General features: G+C 48.5%; 1 pseudogene; it reads left to right on the top strand.

The window, feature by feature from the left end:
- The first annotated feature begins 2,403 nt into the window (after window positions 1-2,403).
- On the top strand, window positions 2,404-8,792 carry LOC136499295 (polyubiquitin-like; annotated as a pseudogene).
- Window positions 8,793-23,127: the final 14,335 nt, after the last annotated feature.

Raw genomic sequence — 23,127 nt, 5'->3', positions numbered from 1 at the left:
TGAAAATCCGCCCCCACCCCCGAACCCAACGGGGACCCAAAACCTGACGGGGGACCCGAGACCCAAGTTTCAGCAACACAAGACCGCAGGTGAAGGGGAGGTGGCCGTAACGCGTGGTGGCGGAGGTGCGGAGCCGCGTCGGTGGGGCGCGTCTGCTCGAAGCTGGGGGATGCACAGATGAAGTGCGCTGCGCCAGGCCATGCAGGTCAAGGTCGCTAGGTCGTGGGAAGTGCGCTGCGCCTCCGTGGCCTTGAGTCGCGGCGACCGGCAAGCAGGGGAGGGGAGTACGCGAGAGGCGGCCGAGCGGCGAGCGGGTGGACCACCGTGCTCTCGTGCGCGTTCCCGTAATCCCGTGCGGGGTGCAGCTGCGGGGAGGGGGTGAGGAGGAATGGATAGGCCTGATGCCCGGGTTTTCATGTTATATACCTAGGGTTTCTTATGGGCTGGGCCTCATATTACATGGGCTACCCAAATTTCAGGTTACATGGGCTACTCAAATTTTGGGTCCCCGCGGGGGAATTTGAAAACCCGCCCACACCCCGACCCGGTTCTGGTCGCCGAACCTAAGACCCTCGGGGGAAGAAATAGACCCGCCCCCGCCCCCGTTGGGTTTAAAACCCGTGGGACTTCCATCGCTAGTAACTAATCCTACCATCTATTCCAAAGCAGGCAATCGTCGAGTACCAATGCGATTTGTGGTTTGGATCGCTTTTCGGCCTTTATTAATATAATAATCAATCGTCTTAGGTGGCCTAGGGTTTGACGCTTGATTTGTGCTGTTGGTTGCTACATTCGACCTGTTGGTGTAGGATCTCGAATTTTTTTTGGAGGAATGTACCTTCCGGTGCGATATATTGCATTGGGTTCACAAGCCTTGTTAATGTAGGATGCTTCAGAATTCTGTTTCAGTATTGTTTTTTTTTTTTTTTTGGACGAGGATTGTTAGTATTATTTTCTGTTGATCTGTATATTTCGTTGATCAGAGACGGGGGACAATAAAATTTTGCTGTGACCGAGCACTAGACTGCTAGTGTTAGCCATGCCCATCGTTTATGTCAATTCAGTGGGAGGGATTAGTTCGTTTTCAGTTGTGCATTCCAGTCTTGAACACCCTTAAATTTTCTGCCACGCATATGTCAGTGCGATCGATCATTTCCCTGATTGCGTCACGTGCCCCAGATTAAGTTACTCATATTTCCTAATTGAGCATACCCTGGGGTGATCATTTGCCTGCTCATTTGGTATGTTTGGTTAACAATCTGTGTGATCAATTATTTTCTCATTTGTCTTGGTATATTTTTTTTCACAGCTACTTCTACAATGGCCATACTTGGTGGTACAAGGAATATGCATTTGAATAATTATTATATGTACTACTTCGGGCATGCTAGCAGTTAGTTCTTCAAGCAGCACTTCTGCTGCTATTTGGTTTAGAGGGTTTGAATTTCGTTATAACCATGATGCTTTGCAAACTGCTATTTGGTACTATAGTATGATTAAAGATGGCAATGGGGACCCGCGACCCGAAACCCGATGGGTATTTACTCTATTAGGGTCTAAATATGAACTAACAACACTACCCATAGGTACGTAAATGGACCAAACCCTTCACCCATTGGGTACGCGGGTATAGGTATGTTCCAGCAGTCTCCGTAACCGTTTACCCATGGGTGAAAAATACCCGGCCATCTGAAAGAGATCAATGCTCCAGGTTAGACTACAGATTCTGAAAAGTAATACAGGTAGAGAGAAACAAATATGCTTGCCAGTAACCTTGGTTATATTTGGTGCAAAAACCATAGCAATGTTGCGAGCATTCATCTTGTTGTAGCTTTCATTTTCCACCACATCTGCCATGAGATTGATGGCTCATTCAAACAATGCTGCTTCAACAGGAGGTAGGGTACTTGCAAGATGGCTACACTCTTCTTCAGTGTTGCAGTGCATCACTTGTTCTGGAGTCAACGAGTCCAATACTCCACTTGGAAGTTCCCAAAACCATGTCTATAATCAGTAACTTCTACATTAATCATGACTAATGTAGAGGAGAAACTAAATGGAAAGGAATCTTAATTTGTAGAAGATATTATTATATGCTATTATTTGTCTAATTTTATGTGCTCTGGTTAGTGGTGGTTGCTGCTAAATTGTTGATTTTCATGTGCGTGAATAAATTGTTGGCGGGTACGGGTGACTCGATGAGTATGATTTACCCGGCCGGGTATGGGTCTGGGGAAAATTCCCCACCCATGACGGGTATGGGTATTCTGACGGTACCAAATTTTTATGGCGGGGATGGGTCTGGAGTGGCCATACCTGATGGGGATTTACCCATTGCCAGCCTTAAGTATGATGCTAGAATGTGGGCATTGTATATCCTAACATGTTCGTTGCTTAGTTTAGATGCAGGTCTTTGTGAAGACTCTAACTGGAAAGACCATTACCCTTGAGGTGGAATCATTTGAGAGGACCAACATTGTGAAGGCAAAGATCCATGACATGGAGGGGATCCCCCAGACCAACAGCGCCTTATCTTTGCTGGGAAGCAACTTGAGGATGGCCGCACACTTGCTGACTACAACATCCATAAGGAGTCCACCCTGCACCTTACCTTGCGCCTACGTGGTGGCATGCAGATTTTCGTGTGGACCCTTTCTTACAGGATATTTACCCTTGAGGTTGATGCATCTGACAAGATAGAAAGTGTCAAGGCAATGATTCAGGGTGAGGAGGGTATTCCCCCAGACCAGCAACTGCTTATCTTTACTGACAAGCAGCTTTTGAACTGGCACACACTAACCGATTATGGCGTTCAGAATAAGTCCACCCTACATCTTGTCCTTCGTTGTCCACGTGCAGGTATGAAGATCTTTGTGGAACAGGAATTCATCCCATTAATTCTACCCAAATATCACCCTCGAGGTAGTCATCTGATACGATTGCCAAGGTCAAAGAAATGATCCATGCCGAGGAAGGCATTCCTCTGGACGAGCAGCAACTTATATTTGATGGCAAGCGGGTTGAGGATAGGCACACACTTGCCTATTACAATATCCACAATGAGTCCACCCTGTGCCTTGACTGTAGACTACTATCGGATAGCTTTCAGATTTTCGTGAAGACCATTGCTGGTAAGTACATTACCCTTGACAGGATGAAGTTGCGTGACAGTGTTGCCGATGTCAAGGCAAAGATTCACACTAAGGAGAATATTCTGCCGAGCCAATATCATATCTTCTTTGCCGGCAAGCAGCTTAAGAATCTACACAAGCCGCTGCGCTACTATGGTATCCATCGCAGGTCCACCCTGTTCCTTGGGCACAACCAGCATGGTGGCATGCAGGTCTTTCTGAAGACCTTCATTGGCAGGACCAGAATTTTGTTGGCCAAGAACCACGAGATGGATCTCAGATCTAGATTGGATCTGGAAAAGCTAAAGAGCAGCTTGGCCTTGGCCGCTTGTTGAAATCGAAATGCAATGGGATGTCCTTTACTATAGCACTGCCCTGCTTTTATGGGCAAGGGGCAGAGAGCATCTTCTACTTTTCTACTTTGCAGAAAAAGTAAGATACAAGTGCCGAGCACTAGGCTTATCTATCAATCTCCCCCTAAGTCTTGTGCCGAGCACTAGAAGTGATCTGTTGTAGCCCAATCATCTCCCTCATCTCTTGGAACTTGGACTTCAGCCAGCTGATCAGTGGTGGCAATGTGGCTAGCCTTGATTCTCCCATCCTCCAAAGAATCCCTGATGAAGTGATACTTGATGCGAATGTGCTTGCTTCTTTCATGGAAGACATGATTCTTGGCCAGAGCTAGAGCAGACTTGTTGTCCACCTTCAGCTCAACCATATCCACATTCCTGCCGAGGAGCTCCGCCAGCATCCTCAACAGACATAGTGCCTGAGTTGCTACAGTGTTGGTGGCGATGTACTCTGCTTCATAGCTCGAGAGGGCCACCACCTTCTGCTTGAATGACTGCCAGCTGACCAAGCAACCACCGAGGAAGAACATGGTACCAGTTGTGCTCTTGCTGGTGTCCACATCGCCGGCGAGGTCGCTGTCGCAGTAGCCGACGAAGCGCGCTGTGTTGGGGGCCCTGCCATAGTGAAGACCGTAGTCGAGGGTGCCCGCCATGTAGCGAAGGATGCGCTTGACGGCCTACAGATGCTCTATCGCGGGCCGCTCCATGAACCGGCTCATGTATCCAACGGCGAATGCAAGGTCCGGCCAGGTATGGACCAGGTAGTGCAAGCTCCCGATCAGCCGCCGGTAGTGTGTGGAGTCGACCTCCTCCGTCGTGCTGTCCCGACTGAGCTTGAGCCGCTCCTCCATCGGGATGTGGGCTAGATTGCAGCCCGTCATGCCACCGAGCTCGAGGATGAGCTTAGCGTAGTGGGCGTCTTGGCGCACTTCGACGCCGAGGTAGAAGTAGAGGAGGCCGAGGTCACTCATGTCGAACTCCTTCATTTGCGCCTTGAACGCCTCCACTCTGTCTTCTTCAGCGCCGATGATGACGAGGTCATCGATGTAGACGCCGATGAGAAGGACAGAGCGCCTACTACCCCGCCGGTACACTGCCACCTCATGTGCGCTCTGCTGGAAGCCCATCTTCTTGAGCATGGTGTCGAGCTTCGCGTTCCAGGCTCACGGGGCCTACCATAGGCCGTAGAGGGCCTTGCCCAGGTGGTACACCTTGCTTTCTTCTCTTGCGACAGCGAAGCCTGGTGGCTGGCGCACGTACACCTCCTCCTTGAGGTCACCATTGAGGAAGGCGGACTTGACGTCCATGTGGTGGACTCACCACCCCTCCTGAGCCACCAGCGCGAGGAGGACATGGACTGACTCCATGCACGCCACAAGGGTGAAGGCGTCATCGTAGTCGATCCCCTCTGGCTGGACTAAGTCGCGCGCCACCAGCCACTCCTTGTGCTTGATCACCGCGCCCTGCTCTTTCTTCTTGAGCTTGAACATGCATTTAAGGGTGATGGGGATGTGGCTACTGGGCTGGGCAGTGGCACCAACTCCCAGGTGCAGTTTTGCTCGACAGACTTGAGCTCCTTCTACATCGCCGCCCGCCATGTCGGATCACCCTGCGCTTCAGCATAGGTGGTCGGCTCACCTGCGTGCGTCAGATGAAGCTGGGCGAAGAGCCACTCTGCCTGGCCTGAGGCAGACTGGTCACCGAGAATTTTCGCCATCGTGCGGTACCGTAGAGGCTCATCATCGTAGTAGGCGTCTAGGCGGTCTTCATCGTCCTCCGGCGGAGTCGGGAACTCGATCTCAGACTGCCGACCAGTAGTCGAGGGAGGAGATGTTGTGCTCGGAGATGAAGATGGTGTGGTCAGATCAGCTGCTGGTGAAGTTCCTGTGGCCGCCAACCAGTTTCTGGTGGTCGGAGTGGGTACCGACATGGTCCACTGCGCTGCCGATGTGGTCCACTGCGAAGCATGAGTGGTCGGCTGGGTTGTCGATGAGTTGCCGACCACCGCCAATGAGCTTCCAACCGCAGCCGAGGAGTTGCCGAGCTCCCCAGGATTTGGTGATGGCGAGCACGGCGGAGCTGGCGAAGTGGTTGGCGAAGCTGGTGGAGTGGTCAGTGAGGCTGGTGCAGTGGTCGGCGAAACTGGTGCAGTGGTCAGGGTGACTCCAGCCCATGCATACTTGATGGCAAAGTCACATAGAGCTTCTACCTTGTCCCACACCCAGCTGCGACCTTCGTCGAACACCACATCGCGCGCCACTCGCACACACTGCGTCACCGGGTCGAACACGCAATAGGCATTAGCCCCTTCAGCGTAGCTGATGAAGACCCCCGGTGAGCTACGATCATCGAGCTTGCCGACATGGCCGAGGTCCTAGACAAATGCTAGGCAGCCGAACACCCAAAGGTAGCTGACCTCCAGCTTGCGCCCGTGCCAGGCCTCATACGACGTCTTGCCATCGAGTGCCTTGGTCGGTGAGCGGTTGAGCAGGTGCACGGCGGTCATCACGGCCTCACCCTAGTAGATCGCCGGCATGCCCTGCTGCTTGAAAAGGGCACGGGCGGTGGCGACCACTGTCTGGTTGCAGCGCTCGATGACGCTGTTCTGCTATGAAGTGTATGACGTGGAGTAGTGGCACTGAACCCCCTCGTCGGCGCAGTACGCCGCAAACTTAGCTGCCATGAACTCACCGCCGTTGTCCATGCGCAGCACCCGGAGCTTGCGGCAGCACTCCTTCTCGGCAGTTGCTTGGTGGCACTTAATGGCATCTGCTGCTGCCGCCTGGGTGTCGAGCAGGACCACCCACATGTAGTGGGACACATCATCGACAAAGAGGAGGAAGTAGCGCCGTCCTCTAGGTGTGGCCGGAGTCACTGGTCCATAGAGGTCGGCGTGCATGAGCTCTAGGTTCTGCTTGGCATGGAAGTTCTCCTAGCATGGAAAAGGGAGCCGCCGCTGCTTGCTGAGGATGTAGGTGTCGTAGAACTGCTCCACGTGGTCGACGCGTAGCAGGCCCCGCACCATCTCCTTGTTGCTGAGCAACTTCAGGGCCTCGAAGTTGAGGTGCCCAAAGCGCTCGTGCCACCGCCATGCATCGTCATCGCGACAGGATGTAAGCCACACGGTTTGTGCCACCTGCACATGGAGAACATTAAGGTGATTTGTGCCTCTGTTCACCTTGGCGAGAAGTCGGTGATGGTGATCCTAGATGCATAGTACCCCATGCTTTATCTCCACGCGCGAGCCATTCTCATCCAGCTATCCCAAGCTGATGATGGAGTTCCTCTGCGCGGGGATGTAGTAAACACCAATGAGCATTCGGTGCTCGCCAGTCTTGGCGGTGAAGATGACAGAGCTGACACCCTTGATCTCTACGACGGAGGCGTCCCTGAACTTGATAGAGCCTCGCACACCGGAATCCAAGTTGGAGAGGAACTCACGCTAACCAGTCATATGGTGGGTGGCGCCGGTGTCGAGGTACCAGCCATCGATCTTGTCGTCGTCGGGGCCGGTGCTGAGGAAGGCATGGGCGCATAGCTCATCAAGGTGGACCAGTGTGGAGCCAGCCGACAAGGGAAGGGGAAAGCTTGAATCTTTCTCGTCCTCCCCTATTTCTTGTCGCAGCTCAACGCACCCGTGCACCAAGAACAGGGCATGATCCTACCCCTCTACTTGGGCGACGTGGGCTTCCCGACCGTGGCATGGAGGAAGGTGGTAGTCCTTGGCCCAATGGCCAGTCCTGCTGCAGTTGAGGCAGGTATCATCCCAAGTCGCCTTATGCTCGGCGGCGGCGTCACCATCAGCACCAGCCTATGCCCGAGGTCCTTTCTCCTTCTTCTTCTTGTCGCCGCGTGGTCGGCGACGATGCTCCCTGGGCAAACCAGAGCCGGAAGCCTCATCCTTCTTCTTCTTATCGAAGGCCCACCACTGCTCGATGGTGTAGAGGAGCTTGCTTCTAGTGGTGCTCGGCTTGGCATGGGGTGCCACCTCACGATCTTGCACCACCTGGATCCTCCGGTGACCTCCTCAATGGAGAGCGCCTCAAAGTAGAGGAGCATCTCGATCGCTAGCACGATCTAGGACTACATCTTTTGGATGCAACGCACGAGCTTCTCCACCACGCAAGTGTCGGTGATGTCGGTGTCACCATTTCACTGCATCTGCTCCTTCAGGCTAGAAAGGCAAAAGGCAAAGTCCTTGACTTGCTCACCGGGGTTAAAGGCGAGGCCTTCCTACTCCTATCGAAGCAGCTACAACGTCGCTCGACGGATCCGGTGGTCGCCGAGATGCGCAGTGGTGATGGAGTCCTAGGCCTCCTTTGTTGTGCCCTTGTTGGCGAGGGAGGCGCCGATCTCTGGTGGCACGGTGGTGCACAATGCCTCCAGCGCCTGCCGATCATCGTGGAACTCAACATCTCCAAACTCGACCGCGTCCCAGATCTACAGGGCCTGCATCTTGACCTTCATCAATAGGCTCCACTCGTGGTAGTTGGTCCTCGTGAGCATCGGCCACGGCGTCCCCGCTGCACTCGCGGTAGACGGTCTGCACCACCGGCCACGCCACCGGTGAGCGGCCGCGGCGTCCACGGCGCCGCTCTGGTGACGGCGATTGAAGACGACGCCCTGCTATGCTTCACGACCTGCCGACCGGCTCCTGCTCCATCTCGACGCGTAGCACTGCAGCCGCGGCCACCACGGCTTGAGCCGTAGCCATCGCTTGCCTGGCCGTCTCGACCACTGCCATAGTCGCTGCCTCTGTGGTAGCAAGGCGCATCGCGCAGTCGTCGGCTCCTACTGCTACTGCACCACCGGGGTTCCTCACCGCACCGACAGCGGCAGCAACGGCGCGCGCTCTCTCGATCTGGCTGGCGGTGGACATTGCTGCTCACCGGACTCTCAAGAACTCTAGCTCTGATACCAGTTGTTGGCCAGGAACCACGAGATGGATCTCAGATCTAGATTGGATCTAGGAAAGCCAGAGGGCAGCTTAGCCTTGGCCGTTTGTTGGAATCAAAATGCAATGGGATGTCCTTTACAATAGCATGGGCAAAGAGCATCTTCTACTTTTCTACTTTGCAGGAAAAGTAAGATACAAGTGCCGAGCACTAGGCTTATCTATAAAATTTTGGATGTTGAGTCCTTAGACACAATTGACAGTGTGAAGGCCAAGATTCAAGATATGGAGGGAGTTTCGCCAGATGGGCAGTGGCTCGTCTTTGCAGGAAAGCAGCTTGAGGATAGGTGCACGCTGGCTGATTACAACATCCAGGTTGGGTCCACCCTTCCCCTTGTCCTCCACCTGCGTGCTTAAATGTACATATTTGTTAAGACACTCACCGGTGGATTACAACATCTAGAAGGAATCCACCCTTCATTCTGGTTTCTGATTTCTGAACTTGTTCTGGTGGGCTGGTTTGCATGCAGGGTTCAATGCAAACCTTGTCGATACACTCACTATGTGGACAATATATCACTTTTGAGGTTGGAGTCATTATATATATAGAGAGTGTGTTTGGTTCATGTTTTGGACTTGGCCTGGCTAGCCAGCTAAGCCAGGGCAACCCAAGCCTGATTCTCCTAATGCAAGAGATTGTTTTTTGGTTTACTTGTCTTAGCTAAGCCTGGATTGCTTGGATCATGTTTGGTTGTCTAGTTAGCTCGAATACAGTCACCTCATCTTTGTTCCGATAATGTTACCTCTTTGAGGCATTCTGTCAAATAGTTTGCAAGCATCAAGATCTATGAGAGCTCCTCCAGGCTAGCGAGGTCGTGCTCACCTCTAGCATCCTGTCCGCATGGGCCTTCGGGATCCTGTCTAGGATCCAGAATCGTGTTCTGCCTCTTCCACATGCGCGCCGTCGTGGCCACGATCCAGTCCAACTCCTTGGAGCGTGCGTGGTACTGTGCTCTTTAATTTCTAGCACATTGATTCATTCTGTGATCTAGTTCTGCTCTGCTGGTCGTTAGACATGCAAGAATGTGAATCATGAAATGGTTCACATGTTAATACTAATCTCTGCAGACACATGGTCGATATGTACCCATGTGGTCTCGGTGTGATGAGTGATTGTGTCGACATAGAATTTTCGACTCCGTGCCGAGGACACACGCAGCAAGCCGGAAGGGTCCGCTCGATGGAGCAGATCCGCATAGCTTCAGCGCAAGGGTGATCGATCCTGCGCAATCCTTCCAAGACGTGCCAGTCAATTTGACCCTGCAATTGACAAGGAGAGAAAGTTTATCAGTAATTAAGGGCAAAACATGCCGGTGTTGCCAGACAGTCTCGAATGTGCGGCCCTGAGAGCCGATATGAGAGGAGATCGACTAAATAGTCGATTCCAGCATATTCATAAGAATAAATCGGTTAAAGCTCACGGGGTTGTGTAAGAAGAATCAGTTATTATCCAGGATAAATATAAATTCGAGCAAAAATTAATCAATGGCAATAAGATATCCATGATGATCGGTTAAAACTGAGCCAATGATTACAAGTAACCGAACCCCTTTTTATATAAAGAAATGATTCAACACCACTTAACCATTTAATAAAGATAAATCTAATGAACATGTTAGATCTCATCTATTGCCATGACCAGTGGGGCATGAGGCAGAATCATGCAGGCCGTAGAAACAACAATAGACTCGACGACCCTAGCTCATTACTAATATCAGTGGGGCATGAGGCAGAATCATGAAGGCCGTAATACAATAATAAGATCATGGGGCTAACATATCTTTCAACTTATCTCTACTTCAATGATCTTGTAATGTGAACTGTTCGTGAAAGCGCTCGATATCGGCTAAACAGCCGATTCAGGCATAGCGCACAGTTAAGGTCATGCCTTCTCAGGAACGGATCTATTGACTAACGATCCCCACTCCACGGTGCTAACAGTGGGGTGAGAGGCAGAATCCCACAGGCCGTGATAACGGGCCATGAAACGATTCTCGCTAACCGATGGGTCTACTCAAGATCGGACATGCATTAACCGCACGCTATGCACGATTAAGATTGATACAAAACAGCCAATAAAAACATAACCCATCGTTTGAAATATGGATTAAATCAGTTATAAATTAGCAAACGATGAGTTAAATAAGATATAAGGCCGATCCAGATCAATCTCAATCGGGCAGAGTGATATTGCTGTAATTAGATAAACAATGAAAGCAATAAGCAATATTGGTAACTTAATGAATTTATCAAAGACTGCCATACTAAGGTAGAGCCAATAACTTGACCTTGATCTAATTCAAGCAGTGGGGTGTGAGACAGAATCACACAGGCCATACTTGAATTAGACAAGAGTCGATAACTAGCCTATACCAGAGTCGCAGTGGGGGTCGACCGGATCGATGCAGCCATACGAACAGAGGTATAAACCATGACGGTACTTACAGACAAGCAGTGGAGGTCGACCGGATCGATGCAGCCGTAGTCGCTGAGGAACTCGCCGAGATCTACTCTACTCCTACTCCTAAGGGGTGGCCGGAGCCGAAAAAAGTAAATTGACTTGTATTTGATTGATTGTATGTCCCTTACAATAGCCGGGGTCTGATATTTATACCCAGAGTCTAGACATGAATCCTACTCGAGCACGATTTGTTACAATCTTTGGCATAAAAATGAAAACATTCCTAATTTAAGATAACTTGGACTCTAATCTTTCCCTTTTTGTAGAGTCCAGCATGCCTCGTTCTAGTGCCGATCATAGCTTCTATCGTTATCCACTGGCGCTATCTGAAGAAAGCCGATTCTAGTGCTGTATCCGAATCAGATGTTTTCGATCTACACATAATTGATTCTTCGCTGACATGTTTTTGGGAGTTTTCGAGCCTCTGAAATCCTTCTTCCAAATTCTGGTGTAAACACATGCCCCCCAATTTTAGGATAAAAGTAATTTTATTCCAAAATTATCCTGCCTACATCTCTGATTGGTCCACAGTCACGGGTAGAGAACCTTGATCTGGGGTCCACCGTCCGTCACCGCTTGCGTCCATTCACGAGCCTATGTCCCAAAACTTTTGCAAGAGCACCACTGTTTCACGGGCATTTGGATTCATCTTCCCGGGTCGGCTATAAAACGCTTATCTGACCCTAGCGAGAGCAACTCAACTACTCAGCTATGTTTCTTTTCTTCCTGCCTTCTCGAGCTCTGGCTTTACTGGACCCTCCATGGTCCATCCTTTTGCTATGAAGATCTTAAGTGGTTAGAAGAATTCTTGTGCATAGGGTGATCGCGTCGCTCATTCTAGCACCTCGTCGAGCAATAGAATCAGCTGTTGCGGCTAGAAGAAGTCTTGTGATACCACCTGAGTCTTCTCTCCATGCTCGCAAAGCTGTTCTAGTGTTTGCAAGGGCTAAAATGTGTGGACACCTTCCCCTTGTTTGCTTCACCAAACGCCCACTAGGAGAGCCACAGGCTTCTTTCCCGTAGTTCCCAGTCACCGGGAAACTAGTTAGGCATCTGTTAAGCGGGCGGCCTTTCCCCTTCTCCTAATATAAGTTTGTTAACTGACCAATGTGACTTGATTCATGGTAAACTTCGGCCTCGCGGGGACTCGGACTCCCTTCAATCCAAAGAAGTCTTGGGGGGTTAATTTTTTGTCAATGTAAATTCTTTGTACCCATCCCACGACATATCGTAATCTAGGGAAGCAATAAGTCTGAATCTGTTATCTCTTCGTTATCTATTCCCTGAAATCCTAGAGTGCCGATCCATTTTCATATCTGCTTTCAGTTTTCACACCTTCGGCGAAAACCATCTCCTTGCTTCCCCGGGCTATATATATGGACCACAGCTGGGGCTCAGAAAGTTGCCTGTCTCGTCTCAAACCTTCTGCATCCTTAGTATAGTTCCTGCTCCTCTTTAGGTTTAAGATCATGGAGAACAGCAAGAGGCCTGATGAGGAGGCTTTTAATGGGCCTACATTGTCACGCCAGCGCCTTCATCACCGGGAAGGTACCACTCGGGATGTCCCCATTGTTCCAGAGCATAGGGTCGACCCGGCTCAGCCCTCAGGATTATCTTCAACACTGATTCATCGCCGGCTCCCTAGTTATCCGAGGAGGCAGATCGATAATGCCGATCTAATCGCTTCCATCGATCGGACTGATCAGAGTTTATCAAACTGCCTCTCCCTCGCAGAATTGGCTCTGGCCATGATTCAAATCCGATCATCCTCCGACGCTGACCTAAGGGAACGGTTGGCTAGGGCTGAAGCCAGAATCACGGGTGAGACGGCTACCATGATCTCCTTAGCTTTTCTGAACTTTTCTTCCGAGATTTTCTCATCATCCCTTCCTTTGAATTTTAGATCTAACTGCTTAGTTGGAAAGCCTTCGATCAGCCACAGATCACGCGGCGGGATTTGTCAATGCCAGGGGTGCTGTTCCGGTAGTTCGTTTGCATGACATTCCAAACCGCGTCAGGGAGGCTGTTCTCCATGGTGTCCACCATGGCGCTGCCACAACGTTGGCCACTGCACAAGCCCACTCCAGCCATAATCTTCAGCATCTTCCTCATGGTTTCCCAGATGCAGTGCCCCCCAGGGATCATGAGCGTTTGATTAAGGAATTCTTTAGCGCCACCAACTCTGTAGCTTTCAATACTTTGGTTGATGATGTAGTGAGCAAATTGTTCTCCAACCCGTAGATTGTAATAAGTGATTTTTAGCAAACAATTCCTTCGTTTTGAATGACCTTTCTTTGTTTCGTACTTCATATTATTTGTATTACTTCATCCATGTTTGCTTTCCTCCTATAGGCGATACGTATTGTACTGGCTTTTGTCCCTTTAAGTTCATTTTTTGCACTAAAGGCGATACCTTTCTGATATCGGCTATTAGAACTGTCGACCGAATGAATCGGCTATTTAAGTGTTAATCCAAACGCTCGGATAATATTTCTTTAGATATTTCCTATTGATTGCTCGGCCGAACTCTTCTTCTCCTCCTAGTGTTTCTAGAATATATGCATTACCAGGCGCGCAACGCTTGATCCGATAAGGCCCTTCCCAATTGGGTGACCATTTGCCGAATTTGCTATCCTTTGACCCGATCGGTAATTTCACTTTCCAGACCAAATCTCCCTCAGAAAATTGCTTATTCTTGACCTTTTTATTGTAATATTTTGCGACCCTTAGTTTATTGGCTTCAATATTTTTGAGAGTGCGCAGCCGAAGGCAACTTAAGTCTTCTAAGCCATCCATTATAAGATTTTTGTAGACTTCGGCTACCAAATCGTTTTGTAACATAACACGCCTCGATCCGGTCTGAACTTCCCAAGGAAGGACTACGTTATGGCCATACACAAGTTCATAAGGTGATGTTTTAATTGATCCATGATAGGCCATCCTGTATGCCCATAATGCCTCATTAAGCGTCGAATGCCAATTCCTTGGCTGTTCCTCAATTTTCTTCTTGATCAGCTTGATCATAATCTAATTGGATGCCTCTGCCTGGCCATTAGCCTGAGCATAGTAAGGAGATGAATTTAGCAGCTTGATCCCCATACTGGCAGCAAAATCTCTGAATTCCTCTGATGTGAACATGGTCCCTTGATCGGTAGTGATGGTTTGAGGAATCCCAAAACGATACACGATATGTTCCTTGACAAAATCAACCATGTTTTTTTGAAGTCACCATTTTTAGGGGAATTGCCTCAACCCACTTGGTGAAGTAATCTGTTGCTACCAATATGAACTTATGTCCTTTGCTCGAGGGTGGAAAGATTTGGCCAATCAAATCAATTCCCTAGCCTCAAAACGGCCATGGCTTGATTATTGGGTTCATGGCCAATGCAGGTGATTTCTGGACATTACCAAAACGTTGACAGTCTTGGCATCCTTTGTAATATTCAAAACAGTCTTCTAATATTGTTGGCCAGAAATATCCAGTTCTGCGAATAATCCATTTTATCTTATAAGCCGATTGATGAGCCCCACATATCCCTTCATGCACTTCGCCCATCAAAACCTTGTCTTCTTCTTGATTTAGGCATTTGAGTAATGCCCCATCGATGGTTTTGTAATACAGCTGGTCATCCAGTAAAACATATTTAGTCGATTTATACCTTAGCTTTCTGGTAGCTTTCTATGATGGATTTCTAAGGTAGTCGACTATCTCAATTCTCCAATCATTGTCCAAGGTTTCATTACTCAGGACTTCTTGAACTATTCGATAACCTGACGCACTTTGAGCCAAACGGTTAGCTTCTTGATTTTGCGTCCTCGGAATATGTTGAAATGAGACATGAGGAAATTCCCTGAGCAACCTTTGGCACTCGTCATAATATTTCCTCAGAGTATCCTCTTTGCACTCATACAGGCCGATCAACTGATTGATAATTAACTGTGAGTCTCCAAATATTTCAATCGCTTCGGCCTTTACCTCATGAAGAAGTTGAATCCCTTTGAGAACAGCCTCATATTATGCCTGATTGTTGGTGACCATTGGTTCGATTGGAAAAGCAAACTCAAAATTTGCCCCCCGAGGCGAAATAATAATAATACCAATGCCACCACCTTGCTTACATGATGACCCATCGAAGAATAACGTTCAGGGCATCGGCTCTACATGATTCATGCTTGGCTTATGATGCTGGGTGACGAAATCAGCTATTACCTGCCCTTTAACTTCTTTAGCCGATTCGTACCTCAAGTCAAATTCTGATAATGCGAGAATCCATTTTCCTACTCTCCCATTTAGTATCGGCATCGATAACATGTGCTTGATCACATCAGCCTTGGAAACAACCGTGCACTCGGCCGATAATAAGTAATGCCGTAACTTGGTGCAAGAGAAGTATAAGCACAAGCATAACTTTTCAGTGGGAGAATATCTTGTTTCTGGATCTAAAAGTCTCCTACTTAGATAGAAAAACCACTCGCTCTTTTCCTTCAAATTCTTGCATCAGGGCCGATCCAATTGTTTGGTCATCGGTCGACATGTACAACTTGAATGGTTTACCTTGCTAAGGAGGGACCAGCATGGGTGGACGCTTCATATATTCCTTTATCTCCTCAAACGCCTTCTGTTGTACATCACCCCATCTAAATTCTTGATTATTCTTTAATTTCAACAAGGGAGAAAACGGCAGAACCCTCTCCGACAAATTTGAAATAAACCTTCTGATGAAATTAATCTTGCCAAGCAAAGATTGCAACTCTGTCTTAGTAGTCGGGGGCACTGCGTCGTCAATTGCTTTCATGCTCTTCTGACCAACTTCAATTCCTCTCTCGTGGACCATAAAACCCAAGAATTGTCCAGCTGACACTCCAAAAGCACACTTATTAGGATTCATCTTCAGACCATGTTTTCTCATGCATTCCAGAGTCTCCCGCAAATCAGCTAGATGCTCTTTGTATCCTTTCGATTTTATCATCACATCATCAATGTAAATTTCAACAATCCTGCCGATCAACTTGTGAAAGATATAATTCATTGCCCTTTGATAAGTGGCACCAGCATTCTTTAGACCGAAGGTCATCACAACCCACTCGAACAAGTTGATTGCGCCGGGGCACCTGAAAGCGGTTTTCGCTATGTCCTCCTCAGCCATGAAAATTTAGTTATACCCCGCATTGCCATCCATGAAACTAATAACCTTGTGCCCGGCTGCTGCATCTACTAACATATCGGTTATCGGCATCGGATAACCATCCATGGGTGTGGCTTTATTTAGATCTCTAAAATTGATGCAAACCCTTAGTTTCCCATTCTTCTTGTATACAAGCACAACATTCGATATCCATTCTGCATATCGGCATGGTCGGATAAATTTTGCTTCCAGTAGCCTTTCAGTCTCCTTTTTAATATTGTCAAGCACGTTCGGATTAAATCTCCTTGGAGCTTGCTTAAATGGTCGATATCCAAGCTTGATTGGCAATCGATGTTCGACAATTGATCGGTCTAAACCAGGCATTTCGTAGTATTCCCAAGCAAAGCAGTCTTTAAATTCTTTTAATAGATCAATTAATTCTCGCTTATACTCTGGATCCAATTTAGCACTTACGTACGTCGGCCTAGGCTTGTCTCCAGAACCAATATCCACTTCTTCCATTTCATCGGCCGACGTGAAGCCATGTCCTAGTTTGCCATTTGTACCATCTATTGGATTATCCAAATTCTCGAAACCGACTGCTTGGATTGGCTGTTGGCTTTCGCCACTGACTCCGAATTCTGACGGCAACAGAAAAACCATTTGGATATTAGCCAATGCTTGCCTTCTATCGGCTATTTCCTTGGTACGACACACTTGAGTTTTGCTGGATGTCTGAGCATGTTCCATCTCTTTATTACTTAGGCGTTGCACCCTTCTCCCCAGGCTTCTTGTCAATCCTCTGAAACACCATTGGCCTTCCTGCCAGACACGCTCCCTTTGGTTGTCTCCTTCTTCATGATCAGCCCAGTCTTGGTCAACAACTCTTTTTCCCAGCCGATCATGAATACTTCTATTTTTAAAGCGCCGGCCCATGTTATTATGATGATATGCATCTTGGGCGTGGATAAACTAGTGGCTGATCTGAGATTGCCTAAACTTCTAATATTGATTGCTGCATTCCGGACAGTCATGTCTGATAGGCAACTTCAAACCTTCATTCCAGCAGTATCTGAAGAAAGGACAATTCTAGTGAGATACGGCTTGCTTCCTTTCATACCTCTCTTCTTCTAGTTGACGCTGGTATTCTTGATCCTCTAACCATCGCTGATAATCATTTTCCTTCTACTGCTACCACTTATTCAACAAGATTTGAGATGTAACTCGTGGCTTTGTCGCTGCATCCTCTGACGCTTCCCCTGTTCATATCAGCTCTTTTGCTGATCACGATGTTTTCTAATCTTTCTGTATTCATCGGCCGATATTTGCATCTTGGGATCAACTGCTCTAGCTTCTCTTGATTTGGCCAATGTTAGAACCTTAGTTTTTTCTTTGAATAGCCCAACATCAACCACATTTTGATCTCTAGGGAAAGGATTATCATCAACTTTCATCTTCCGAGGCGTATCAAACTTGAGCCTTCCTTGCTAAATAGCTCTCTGTGTGTGCTGCCGGAAAATTCTGCATTCATTGGTGGAATGCGAAGTAGCATTATGAAACTTGCAAAACTTCTTATTCTTTAATTGTTCAGGGGGCAACATAACATGATTGTCCGGCAATTTGATCTGGCCCTTCTCAAGTAAGAAGTCAAAGAGCTTGTCCGATTTTGTGACATCAAAGTCATAGCTCTCCTCGACTCCTCTTCCCCAAGGATTTGGCACCACCACTATCTTCTTGCCCCAATTCCATTCAGCTGTAGCAACCTCTTCCTCTTCATCTTCATAGCCGTCGTTAATCGAATATGGATTATAAGCTTCGGCTACTGTGGTACTTTTCTGGAATTGGGTATCCCTACGTATACTCAGGAATTGGCTATTGAGCGCTGTCACTCGTTGAGCCAACTGACCCAGGTTGTCAAACTCTTGCCCTAGCAAATTTTCTTTCCACATTGGCAGCATTCCCTAGATGGCTAAAGCAGCTAACTGATCATCTGCCAAGTTCAATGAGAAGCATAGGTTCCTAGTCTCTCGGAATCTCTGAAGAAACTCAGTGCCTGATTCATTAGTCCTCTGCCTCATGGTTGTCAAATCGGTTATCTTCTTTTCTCCAGTCCTAGTGTAGAAATATGTATGAAACTTCTTCTCTAGGTCAGCCCAATTGGCAATGGAGTTGACTGGTAGTGACGAGAACCAAGTGAAGGCTGGCCCTGACAGGGATAAGGAGAAGAAACGAACTCGATGGGCATCCTCAACTGATGCTTCGCCCAATTGTGTAAGATACCGACTGACATGTTCTATTGTGCTTGTACTATCTTGACCAGTGAACTTGGCGAACTCTGGGAGCCTGTAGTTTGTAGGAAGAGTGACCAAATCATACTGTCGATGTTTCACCACCGATAGCCTGCCACAGGGGTACCTGGGGCAGTATGTTCGGGCTTCGGCGTATGCCGAACTCGATGGTTAATGCAAGAGACAGTCGATTTATCCTGGTTTAGGCCCTCAATCGTAGATCGAGTAATAACCTTACGTCCAGTCGACGTTAGCCTTTGCGTTGGATTGATTGTGATATGTTGTGTCGTACAATTGTTCTTCCTCTCAGGAGCCCTGCCCTCCTTTATATAGTCCAGAGGCCAGAGTCCTGGTCGGTTTACAATGAGATTTTCTAGTAGGATTACTTAATAGTTCTACTACTAAGATTACATGGGAAGAATCTTAGTCGGACTAGACCTTCTCTCTCTCTTGCGGGGTATCCTGTGGGTCCCGTGTCGACAAGCCCCCGAGCACTTTATGGTTGAGCTCTGAAAGTCTCGCCTTGCTCCTTCAAGTCTTGTCGAGTAGGAACAAAATGTCATCCGAGTGCTTTCTGGAGTGAAACCTTGTAGCGCTTCTTGGGATCTTCGGGTGGTGAGTGCTTTTTTGAAGAAAAAGTGCATCCATCTGGTTGTAGCCCCCGAGCCTCCTGCTATTTGGAATAAGGAGCTGGAGGATCTTGTCTTGAAGTTGCTCTGATTGTTCGTTGAAGTTTTATCAAAAAGAATTTGAACATGGCTCGTTCCGGGTTCTTTTTGTTGTAATGTCTTGAAGTGGTCTGTGTTGAGGAAGTCTTTTGGTGACATGCGCTTTTTCGAAGAAAAAGTGAGTGTAGCCCCCGAGCCTCTTGCTATTTGGAACAAAAAGTTGGAGGGTCTTGATCCTTTATGTTGTTTGAAAATTTGTGTTCTGAAGTAGTCCCCGAGACTTGGATTATGTTGTCATCCGAGTAGTTTTGCGGCATCTTCCCGAAGCGGCCCTTTAGTCTTGGTTTAAACCATCGTCCGAGTAGTTTTGCGGCATGCAGCCCCCGAGCTTATGTCCGGGTTCTTTTTGGGTGGGTGCAATTTTTCGTAAAAATTGCACTCACTGAGTGTAGCCCCCGAGCCTCTTGCTTTTGCTTGCAAAAGTTGGAGGGTCCAGATTCTTGTCTTCAAAAATTCTGGGGCTTTGTATCCCGCAGCCTCGTGCTTTCTCCGAGTTCTTCTCTTTAGAAAAGAAGTCGGATGAAGAGTCTTGATGTATCGTCGTCGTTGTAGTCTTGAGTTTCTTGTATTCTTGGTCCTTTGTCTTTGGTTCCGAGCCTCCGGGAGTAGTTGAAAATGAAGGCCGAGCTCCCTAGCTTAGTGTTGATTAAGCTATGATGCTGGCCAAGCCCTCGAGCGTATATCCGTGTTGTTTTGCTCAGGAAGAACTCGGATGCGAGGTCTTGGCATATTCTTAGATAGTCTGCTGTTGTTAGATGTAGTTGTATGGTGGTGGTTGAGTGTAAATGCCTTTTGTTCACGGGTTGTACTGTGCTGGTATATTCTTCCGAATATGCCCATTTTCGAGTACTGCTTTCTCTCGCCTGAGTCATCCATTATTGAGTCCTGTCTTTTCACTGTGTCCTTTGTTAGGCTTATTTCGTTGGTACTCCTAGTCCATGTGCGCCGTTCCTTTGGTCTATAAATACTATCCCGGAGTGCTTGTTTTCATCTATTGGACATTCTGTTGAAACCTTCGCGGTTGTGAACATGGTAGTTTGTGAAGTAGAGCAGCCCCGGGCATATTTTGTAGTTCCTGTGTCTTGTCGTAGCTGGAGGAAGTCTTGTGATAGGGATTAGAGGTAGGCTAATCCCGCGATAGCATTGTGCCAGGATGTACGTGGTGGTAGTTGGAGGAAGTCTTGTGATGTGGGCTTTGTTCCTTCATCTGGCAGTTCTGGGTTGATCCTCGTCGCCTGTCTTGAGACTGTCCGGTGCAGATCAACACCATATCCAGCATCACATCGGTCTTGGGTAGACAGATGCCCATCGGCCTTCTCTGCTCCATGTTGCCCTGCTGTGCTGCCGATTTCCGCCTTGGATGCACTGCGTCCGTCCTTTGAAGAAAACAGTGTAGCTGATGGCGGTCTGTCCTTCCGAGTAGCAATTTGGGACACGTAGTCGTTCCAGAGCCTAGCCGTGTCCGTGTTCCTTTTTGCTACTTTGCTTTTCGTGGCGCCGAGTTCGTTGGGTCTTGTAAGATTTGTAATCTTCTATTTTTGAAGTTGCTTGTAATATAACGAATCTTGTCTTCTAAGCTGTCTTTTACTTTCCTGCTATGATCCCTGTCGTTCATGAGATTACTGAGTTCTTTCTTAAATAACCGAGTTACTTTGTTCCTTGTGAGGTAGCCTTTTCTTTCTTCTTGGTTCGACGAGTTGTTCTTGTAGTTATCTGATAGCCCTGCCGTGGTGCTGTGCGGATAAGTCTGAAATCTGCCCGTTGGTTTGTACCGTTGTGTGGATTCGTGCCCTCCGTTGTTTTGCTGCGTCGGTAAATGGACTGTTGCGTTCTCACACTGCGTTTTAACGGGCCTTGTGGGCCGTTTTTATTGAAAAAATCTATTTAAAGACCTTTTATCTTCCTTTCCCTTGCTGCCTAGCTCTTGCCTTTAAACCCTAGCCTTCTGAAATCCGCCGCCGCCATCGTCGCTGTCACTCGAGCACCTTCATCGTAGCTTCCTCTTCCCTAGTGCCTTCTTTGCTTCCGCCAGTTCATGGGAAAGAAGAAAACCGCAAGCAAGTCTCAGGCGACCTTCGTGGACGAGGAGTCGTCCCTTTCTTTGATCGAAAACCAGGAGTTCGTGGCCATGAGGGCTGCTCAGAAGGTTTGGCCGGCTCCCACAACAAGCGAAGACCAGCTGCGCGAGCTTGTTAGCGATGGCTTGATCCAAAGCAAAGTCATCGCTGAATGGAGAGTTCTAGGCGAGCATCGGGTTCTGGCTCCGGGTCCTGGTGAGATTGTCCTTTTTGTCTCCTTTGTCCGCGCTGGACTTTGTCTTCCTGCTTCCGCCTTTGTGAAGCCTTCCTTGGGATCCCTCCTTCTCTATCTCTTTTTCGCTTTTTCTTTCGTCTAAAACCCCAACCCCGCCGTGAAGAAACCAGCATTCTTGGCGGTTGCGGGATTCAGTTTCGCCAGGGTCTAAAGATTAAAATTTTTTGACTATGACCTGGTCGATTCCGTAAAAGATTGGCGTGCCGAGTGGTTTTACGCTGCCAATTTGATCCCTTCCCACATCGTCCACTCTGGATCTGGTCCTGTGGTGAATGACCGATGGGACAAAAAGCTTGAGTCACCTGCTGAGATTCAAGTGATCCAGCCGCTCCTTGATAGGATTAGCATGCTGAAATAGCAGGGTTTGACCGGCTTTGGTATCATTTCGAGCTTTCTCTGTCGCCGGGTTCAGCCTTTGAAGGAGCGGGAGCATCTTGGCTTTGAGTATTCTGGGGCCGAGGATCCTTCACGCATGGTCCCAGCTCTTGAGCTGACCGGTGAGGAGGTACTCGAGCGCCTCCAGAAGATGCTGAAAGGAGTGAGCGTCATTCCTCCTGCCGTCTCCGAGTTCTCAGCCATCAACCCGCCCCCAGCTATGAGTTGTCTATCTTTTTGTTTGAGTTCTTTATGCACTCTTGCTGCATCCGTTCTTGCTTAGCTTTTCCTTGTCTCGGTGTTTTATCTTTATTCATAGGAGCTTGGGCGGAACTTTGTCGATCCGATCCCCCTTGATGTTCTCCCTGCCGTGGCAGAGACTGGGGATCGTCCAGCTGGAACTTCTGCAATTAGTAAGTCCCAAACCTCTACAGCCCTTCCTGGGGTTTCTTCTGGATTTGTTGATGTATATAAAGAATATGTTCCTCGTCTAGTCCCTCGCGGTCCTCGCAGTGTCCCAAAGAGGGGGCGAACGGATGGGTCTTCATCTGGCCTACCCGTCTCCAAGAAGCCTCGCAAACCAAGTACTCCCTCAGGTACTCCAGTCATTGCTAGCATGCTCTTAGGTGAGCACATTTAATACTCTTTGTTCCTTTATTTTCATGTTTCTCTCTTGATCCGAGTACTTTTTATTCTCTTTTCAGCAGGTGCTCTGGTTTCCTTGGCTAAGGGAGAAGAGGATGATGAAGTACCCCTCATCATGCGGCGGTGAGTTGTTTTTCATATTCTTGCTGCATTGAATTTCTCTTCTTTGTCTTGACTTTTAGTCTTGAACTTTTTGAAGTAATCGGAGGTCGGGTGTGAGTTCTTCCGAGGCTCCCGCGCCAACTTCTTCTGAAGCTCCGGTGTCGAGTTCTTTGGTTGCCTCTGTCCCGAGCTCTACCGCTCCTCCGGTGCGGAGTTCTTTCATGGTTCTAGCCCCGGCTTCTTCCGCGGCTCCATTGTCGGCTATCCCGCTTCCGTCGCCGGGTGGCGGGGACGTTTTCGCCGTCGTGGTTCCCCCTGCGAGGCCTTCTTTTGGCGTCGCGAAGAAGAAAGTAGTCGGGTGAGTAAATCCTGGCTTTTATCTTTTTGGCTTCTTTGTTCCTTCTTCTGGTTCTTATCAGTGCTTCTTTTTATCACTTTTAGTGTTTCGTCTTCTCTCGTTTCTCCATTGACTTCTTCTCTGCCTCCCGCCGTGCCAACGAGTTCCGAGCCTCAGGACTCACAACATTCTGTTGATGAAGTTGCTGCGGGGGCTTCGGAGCTACCTGGTGAAGTTGCGGATTTGGCCGCTCCGGAGGTGACTGTGGCCGTCGTGTCGGGTCCTTCTGAGGGTTTGGCTCCGGCTTCTCTAGAGGT

The sequence above is a fragment of the Miscanthus floridulus genome, chromosome 13 (assembly GCF_019320115.1).
Source record: "Miscanthus floridulus cultivar M001 chromosome 13, ASM1932011v1, whole genome shotgun sequence".
Lineage (NCBI taxonomy): Eukaryota > Viridiplantae > Streptophyta > Magnoliopsida > Poales > Poaceae > Miscanthus > Miscanthus floridulus.
This window is presented reverse-complemented; position numbering and strand designations above follow the sequence as displayed.